The following is an 8,109-nucleotide window of genomic DNA, read 5'->3' on the forward strand; positions in this document are numbered from 1 at the left end:
CACTCTGTATTAACACAAATGATTTTTAGATAAAATTACAAATTTTGCTGTTTGGTAAATCAAAGCAAATCATTGGCTTCTGACAAGATTTCAAGGATCATGAAACTTCAACCTTGTCCCTTTTGCAATTTCCTGTTCTAATTCTGAGCATCATTTACAATAATTGTGTTTTCTTAGTAATGATAAATTACAATAGTTCTCAAACTTTTTTGTCGTAGGACTCCTTTATACTCAAAAATTATTGTAGACCTGAAAGTATTTTTAATGTTATTTGTCTTTATCAATATTTACTATTTTAAAAAATTCAGACGCTTATTTATTAATTCACTTAAACATAAACTCATTACAAGTTAAATATGTATTTTTATATAAAGACCCATAATTTTATGTTTCTACAAAGCTCGTTCATGTTCACCTTCATAGAAGAAAGTTGATTTTCATACTCTTACATTTATTGTGGTGTTGTTTGGGTTGACATATCTTAAGGAATCTGGTCTCTAGAAGATACATTAGTCGGAAAAGGAAGGAGTGTTTTATTAATCTTTTCAAGTAACTGAATATTCTTCTTTTATACTACAAAAATCTTGACAAGTGATGGTTTCTTAAGCTTAGTTGCAATGTGGAATCAGAACATCAAAGGACTTTTCATTCTCATGTTAAGATCCATTGGTCACATCTTCACTTTAGAAAGTTCTCTTCCTCATATAAAATAAAATTTGCTGTCACTACTGATCCTGTTGCGAAAGTAAGTACAGTATTAGAAAGCTGTGAAGCTCATCATGACAGATAATATTTTTCAGAATTCTGATTTTCACTGTAAAATTTAAATGTTAGCCTTGGAAACAACATACTCCACTGGTTTTCCTTGAAGTAACAGGTTACCTTCATTCATACTTGACTTATGCTTGACAATACCCAAATCCAAAAAAAAAAAAAAAAAAAAAATGTCATTCTTTCAAATATAAAATGGTGTTTCATGAAAAAAAAAAAAAAAGCTACTAGTTCAGCTTGCAACTCCAACAGCAATAGAAGTGCTTCTCTCAGGAATGAGCAATCATACTTCAGCATTCACCCCAAGCGCTTTATGTATATTTCCCATTTTGTCAAAATAATAAAAATGTGCTCAATAGCAAGACTTAATACAATTAATAGTTTTCCTGCATCATTGAAGATTTAAATGGAACTGGCTTGTCATTCTCCTTTTTAAGCCAATGCCTGAATCCAGTTCATTTGACTGTTTTGGAAGGAAATCAGTAGTGGAAGGACAGAACAGTATGCATTTGAGACTCAATTTCATTTGCTCTGCATTAGACCTGGGAGAAGAAACATTGGAAGTTTAAAAAGAGATTTTATATCTGTATTTCAGCTTTTGAGCACTCAAGACAGCATACTTACAGAAGCACATGATTTAGCCTTGTTACAGAGACCAAAACTAAAAATGCATGATAGTATTATAAGGCTGCAAAATCATTTGAGAAACTGCCAGACACTGTAGATGAACAAGTACATACAAATGCTGCTCCAGGCTGACCAATTACCCATATGAACAGCAATTATATTAGCGTGCAAGGGCAATTGGAGGGAAAATTGGACCCTGTGGACATCCAGCTGAGCAAACAGGACTGAGGAAGGATAGAGGATGTGTTTTAGTTTGGGAAAAAAGTCTAAGTTACTTAAGAAAATATTTGTATCAGTCACAGCACATTCTTTGTATGTCTTCTGAATGCTTAATATTTTTCAAATTAACTCTCTTCATCAAATGAAAAAGTGTCTCTGCTTAAAGATCAAACACCTGAATAGCAATGTGTTTTGCATGTAAAAAAGCCAGAATATTCAGGAAATTGGGAGGTTGAAATACATAAATCCAAACATTCAGATGCTATTGTAGACATGCACGTGATTGTAATCTTCAGCAGTAAGTTTATTGGCAAAAACTGGTTGAAGATGATGTTCTAATATGATGTCAAGGATTTATAGTTCCACATTTAAACTATGGGTTGTAATCCTTAATGAATAAGTAATGGCCATCAAGTCAATGAAAATTACCGTATAAATTTATCCCATAAATCTGTAGCTTTTGGCCAAATACCCTCATTCTGTTGTACAGATTTGTATTTTCATGCCATCTAGAAATAACCAATATCAAGGTTTCTTGAGAGGCTTGCTTGATATCACTTGATTTCTGACTTAGATTTTGAATGTTTGAAAGCATTTCAAATTTTCTTAGCATGGAAAAAGTATCCACAATATGGAAAATACCAATACATTTATATACAACTGTGAAATGCTCTAATTTTTGCTGTTTATTTTTCAAATATAATACTTTGAGAGGGTCCCCCAGCAATCCCCATCTCCTGGATTTCAAACCAGTAGAATCTTCTTTTCAATTCTCAGAGGCCGACACTTGTAAATTTGGAATGTATCATTTCTATGCATGTATTCACACATTGATATATGGAAACATGAAATGTTGTTTAAGTTTTAAGGTTTACATAAACTTCCCACAGCAGTCACTGTCTCTCTTTCCTGCTTTTTCAAATTCTCCATAACGCTTAGGTGGGACATCTCCACTCTTCTCTCCAAAGGCAGCTTCAGGCAATAGCGGGTATTCATCACACCACTCTCCTCCCTCCCTCCCTCCCTCCCTCTCTCTCTCTCTCTCTCTCTCTCTCACACACACACACACACACACACACGCATGCACATATGTGGTTGCTTGGTTTACATAAGGGGACCCTACTGTTTTGACAATGTCAACATACAGTCATCTCCATTTTTTCTTTCTATGGATTTTATCATGTCACTAATTAAAATTTATTTAATCATGCCACCATGATGGGAATCAAATGGATTTTTTTTCTTTTCTATTATTATCAATGCTACATTGAGTACTCTTATGCTGAAATCTTTGTGCCCATTTGCTAGTATTTGTATAGGTCAATTCCTAGAACTGAAATTGATATGTGAAAGAATGTACATATTTTTCCATCTCGATAGCAAATACCCAGCCATCTTCCAAAAGTATTTGTACACACTCTCACATGTTAGTATTAATCTTTAAAATTTTGCATCAACTTAATAATAAGTGGCTAAGGTTTGGTGGTTTGGTTTGGTTTCTACATATTTCTTGCTTATAGTTTTTGGCCAAGTTGTTTACTTGTGAATGTTAGTGACTCTTGCTTATAGTTTTTGGCCAAGTTGTTTACTTATGAATGTTAGTGACTCTCTTGTGAATGTTAGTGACATGTTGCTTTATTCAACGTGTTTCTAAATTTTAACTCCCAACCCCATGGTGATATTCCAGTTACTGTTGCTTTATAACAATGCCAACGACCAGTCATTTTTGTTTTAGATCATAATTTCAGAAATTGTGAAAGGGCACAGCAGCTTTTAGTATTCCATGGGTTCTAAGGCTTTAGCTAGAGAGATTGAGAAAACCATTGAGGATTGTAGGACTGGAAACTACTGAAGCCTTTTTCTTGACTGTCTTGTCTGGTGGGCTGTCAGCTGTGACTTCAGTGGGGACTCGGTTGTGCAGAACATCTAAGGGAAACTTTCTATGTTATCTTTTTGGGCTACCTTGTAGCATGGTGGCTGGGTTCCAGAAACCAGTGTACCAAGAGCACCTGGAAGAAGCTATGTCATCTTTGTTTGTTTCGGTGCCGGGGATGGAACCCAGGACCTTTCACATGCTAGGAAAGTACTCTGCCACTGAGCTACAACCCCACTCACCAGGTCTCCTTTATGTCCTAGCTTCAGAAGTCACGAGCCTGCTATAATCACTGCCCCAAATTAGTGGGAGAACATAGAATCCATCTCGTGGAAACAGTGTCAAATCACATTTCACAAGAAAAACATGGGATGGAGACATTATTGAGAACATCTTCGGGAAATAAAAATTTCCACAATAACTTATGTTGTATAGAATTAAGTTGCCTTGAAATTTCAGTTTTCTATGAATACACCACAGTGAATCTCATCACAGTGTACATCCACAAGAATGGAGTCCTAATTAGAATAAGATATATTCTATGCTTATATCAAAATGGATTCTATTGTCATATATAACTTAAAAAACCAATAACAAAAAGAAATTTAAGTGTTCTTTGTGACTTCTGGGTTTAATCACCTTATTTTAAAAAGACTTCCTAAATCAACATAATGTGTTTTCCAAAAAACTTTGCTAGTTTTACTCTTTTACATTATTCACCCGAATCCATTTGGGGTTTCTTTCTTCCTTTTTTTTTTTTTTTTTGTTTTTTGTTTTTTGACTACATAATCTTTCTTTTTCATTTGTTTTCTTTTCCTTTAGTTATACATGACACTAGAATGTATTTTGATATATTATACATACATGGAGTACAAATTCCCATTCCTCTGGTTGTATGTGATGTGGGATTACATTGGTAATATCTTCATATATGAACATAGGAAAGTAATGTTTAATTCACTCTACTATCTTTCTTATTTCTATTCCCCCTCTCTACCCTTCATTCCCCTTTGTCGAATCCAAAGTACTTCTATTCCTCCCTACCCCCACCCCTTATTGTGGATTAGCATCCACATATCAAAGAGAACATTTGGACTTTTTTTTTTTTTTTTTTGGCTTATTTCACTTAGCACTATAGTCTCCATTCCCTCCACTTACCAGCAAATGCCACAATTTCATTTCTCTTTAGGGCTGAGTAATATCTCATGGTGTATATATACTACATTTTCTTTATCCATTTATTGTTAAAGAGCATCTGGGCTGGTTCTATAGTTTAGCTATTGTGAATTGAACTGCTATAAACATTGATTTGCAGCACCACTGTAGTACGCTGATTTTAAGTTCTTAGGGAATATACCAAGGAGTGGGATAACTGGGTCAAATAGTGGTTCCATTCCAAGTTTTTTGAGGAATCCATTTGGAGTTTATTTCTATAAACTAAAATAGAATTTTATTTTTGTAAGCTTCAATAGTTTTCTATGTTTTCATAAATATATGATATATTTTATTGTATAATTTGCAATATATAGTTAGGAACTAATTTTTTTCAGATGGACAAAATATCACCTTATAAGACCTGAAACTATAAAAATCTTAATAAGAAAATGTAGAGGAAAAGGTTCGTAGTATTGGTCTTGGCAGTGATTTCTTAGCATGACACCAAAAGCATAAACAACAAAAGCAAATACAAAGTGTGACAATGACACCAAAAGCATAAACAACAAAAGCAAATACAAAGTAAAAAGTTTATATGGCCAAGAAAACTATCAGCAGAATGAAGAGGAGCCTGGGAGTGAGAGGAAATGTTTTCAACCATTTATCTGCTAGGAGGTTAATAATTAAAATATATAAGGAGCTCCTATAATAGCCCCAAACAAAACAAAACAACAAACAATTAAAATATAGGCAAAAGCTTATAATATTCCTTTACATCTAAAATTTAACATTACTATCACATACATTTAAAAATTTCTTAAGATGATAAATCTCATGTTACATGCTTTTTACTATAATGAGTTATAAAATAAGATCCAAAGTTAATATTATTTATATAAATGAAGAATACCAAGATAATGCACATGTTAATATTTTGCTTTTTTCCCTTTGGTTTTCTCTGTCTTCTTAAAAAAAAATGGAATGCTGCAGGTACATCTATATCTTCAATCTGCCTTTATTTTCTCCAGAGGTTGCCACTGTCCGAAAGCTGGTATATATTATTTTCATGGATGTTTTGATACTTTCATTATGTACATAGCACCCATAAGTAGTACTATTTTAAACATTTACATAATCATATTATACTTTATCCTTCACAACTTGTTTTTTTTATTCATCATTTCCTTTTTAAAAAAAATAACCATTTTTATTCTTGTAGATCTGTATCATTCATTATAAATCTTGCAGAGTAACTATTTGGATATACCATGGTTTACATGAATTAACAAACTTGCTCAATGAATCTCCCTATACACCAGTGCCTGAGGTTTTCTAGGGTAGAAAAGTGGAGAGGTAGGATGTGGGGACATCTTAAAGGTGACAAGATATTCCCCAGGTGCTCTTCAAAGTGGTCAAATCCATTTGTACTTCAACCAACAGGAATATGGCTTCATCTTCCCCCACATCCTCACTAATCCTCAATGGCATTTTTCCAATTCAGTATTGATGTATATATTTTCCATTTATATATATTTTCATATCTTCCAGAATCATTTGTCAATCCAGTCATTTGCTAAGAAACTGACTATATAATTTTCAGGAAAAAGTCTTTGTAGTAAATATCAGGAGAAAGAGTAGGTAAAAATACGATCCTAAGAATTCAGTAAACCATGAAGGAGGCTTTCTTAAATTAAAAAAATCAAGGCATTAAAGGGATGAATTGATATCTAAAAGTACAAATATGAATAAAAATGCATGTTCTTATGAGATAGCCAAAGATAAACCAGCACTAAAGAAACCCTAACTTTCTATTTCTGAAGTTTAGGGTCAACTCTGGCATTTATTCCTTAACAGAGAGCTAAAATTCTCCCTTCTTTTCAGAGTTAGGATTGAAATTTATAAAGTCCTCATAGAAATTAATAAGTACTGCCTGTTGAGATCTTATTTTCATATTCTATTTATCTGGCAAATCAAGATTAGCTCAATAATTTATATATCACTTGAGGGCAAATCAATGAGCTCTGGTTGCTTTTATATAAAGGAAGTTGAATCCAAATCTGTCATGTTCAAATGTGCTTACAACTGGGTATTCATAGAAACAAAAAACACAGTGGGGAAAATGTATTGTCAAAACAATTTTTTTTTGGTGTAATACATTTTAAATATCTGATTCGCAGTGTCACTTGTGTCCTTGAAGTTTAATAGCATGCATTTAATGCTTCTAGTGACTATGCTAAAAATTTCAAAAGCAGTCACCTATATTTCTCTAATTGTTTGTAATCCTCATGTTAAAAAAGGTAATTTTTAGTACTCGTCCATTTATTTTTTTAAATACATTTTTAAATTTTTAGTCATAGATGAACACAATATCTTTATTTGCTTACTTATTTTTATGTGGTGCTGAGGATCGAACCCAGTGGCTCTCCTGTGCGAAACAAGTGCTCTGCCACTGAGTCATGACCCCAGCCCAATACTCCCTCATTTAAAACAAGAATTTTTTAATGTTATCATACCCAATTCCCACATTTTTAATTAATATAATTTGGAGATTTCTAGTCAAATTACTATCTTATATTTTAAAATTCACTTTATTGAGATATGTATACCCATTTTAAGTATGCATTCCAATGCAAAAGTTTATACACTCCACCCTAAAAATTTCCCTGGGTCCCTTTGTAGCTCACACCTTCACCTACTCTAGATAATTCTTCTCTTTGTCACTATAGGTTAGATTTGCCTTTTCCAGGATTTCACATAAGTGAAATTACGTAATATGTCCTCTTCTTTTTTTTTTTTTTAAACCCTCATCGTCTTCTGATCAGCATAATGTTTTTGAGGGTTGTTCCATTTTCTAAGTATCAGTTTTGTTCTTCTTGTTGCTGGATTGTATCCCATTATATTGATTTTTAGTTTGTTATCTCTTCATTTACAAACATCTGGGTTACGTTCAGCTTTTTTCCTATTCTGAGTAAAACTTCTGTGAACATACAAGTCTTTGTATAAGCATGTTTTCATTTCCTGGGATGAATGACTTAGAATATAAATACTACATTGAATGCTAAGAGTATGTTTAAGCTTTTAAGAGGATAAACAACAACAAAAATATTAACAGATTTCTCACCAGAACATATGTACAATTCAATTTTCAAAGTGATTGTACCACTTTACATTCCTACCAGCAGTGTGCTTAAAATGGGTATATATACCTGAATTAAGTGATTTTAAAATGGAGTATGCAAAATAGTAATCTGACTATATTCTCCAAGTTGTATTAATAAAAAATGTGAGAATCTGATAGAATACAAGATGCAAAATGGGGCGTAATGGAAAGATGCTCCACATCATTTCCTACACTTGGTATTATCAGTCTGCTTTAGCCACTCTGGTGTATCTGATTGTGATTTTAATTTGCATTTACTTGATGAATAATGACATTGAGCACATCTTATGTGCATATTGACTAA

This window comes from Callospermophilus lateralis, chromosome 2 (assembly GCF_048772815.1).
Source record: "Callospermophilus lateralis isolate mCalLat2 chromosome 2, mCalLat2.hap1, whole genome shotgun sequence".
Lineage (NCBI taxonomy): Eukaryota > Metazoa > Chordata > Mammalia > Rodentia > Sciuridae > Callospermophilus > Callospermophilus lateralis.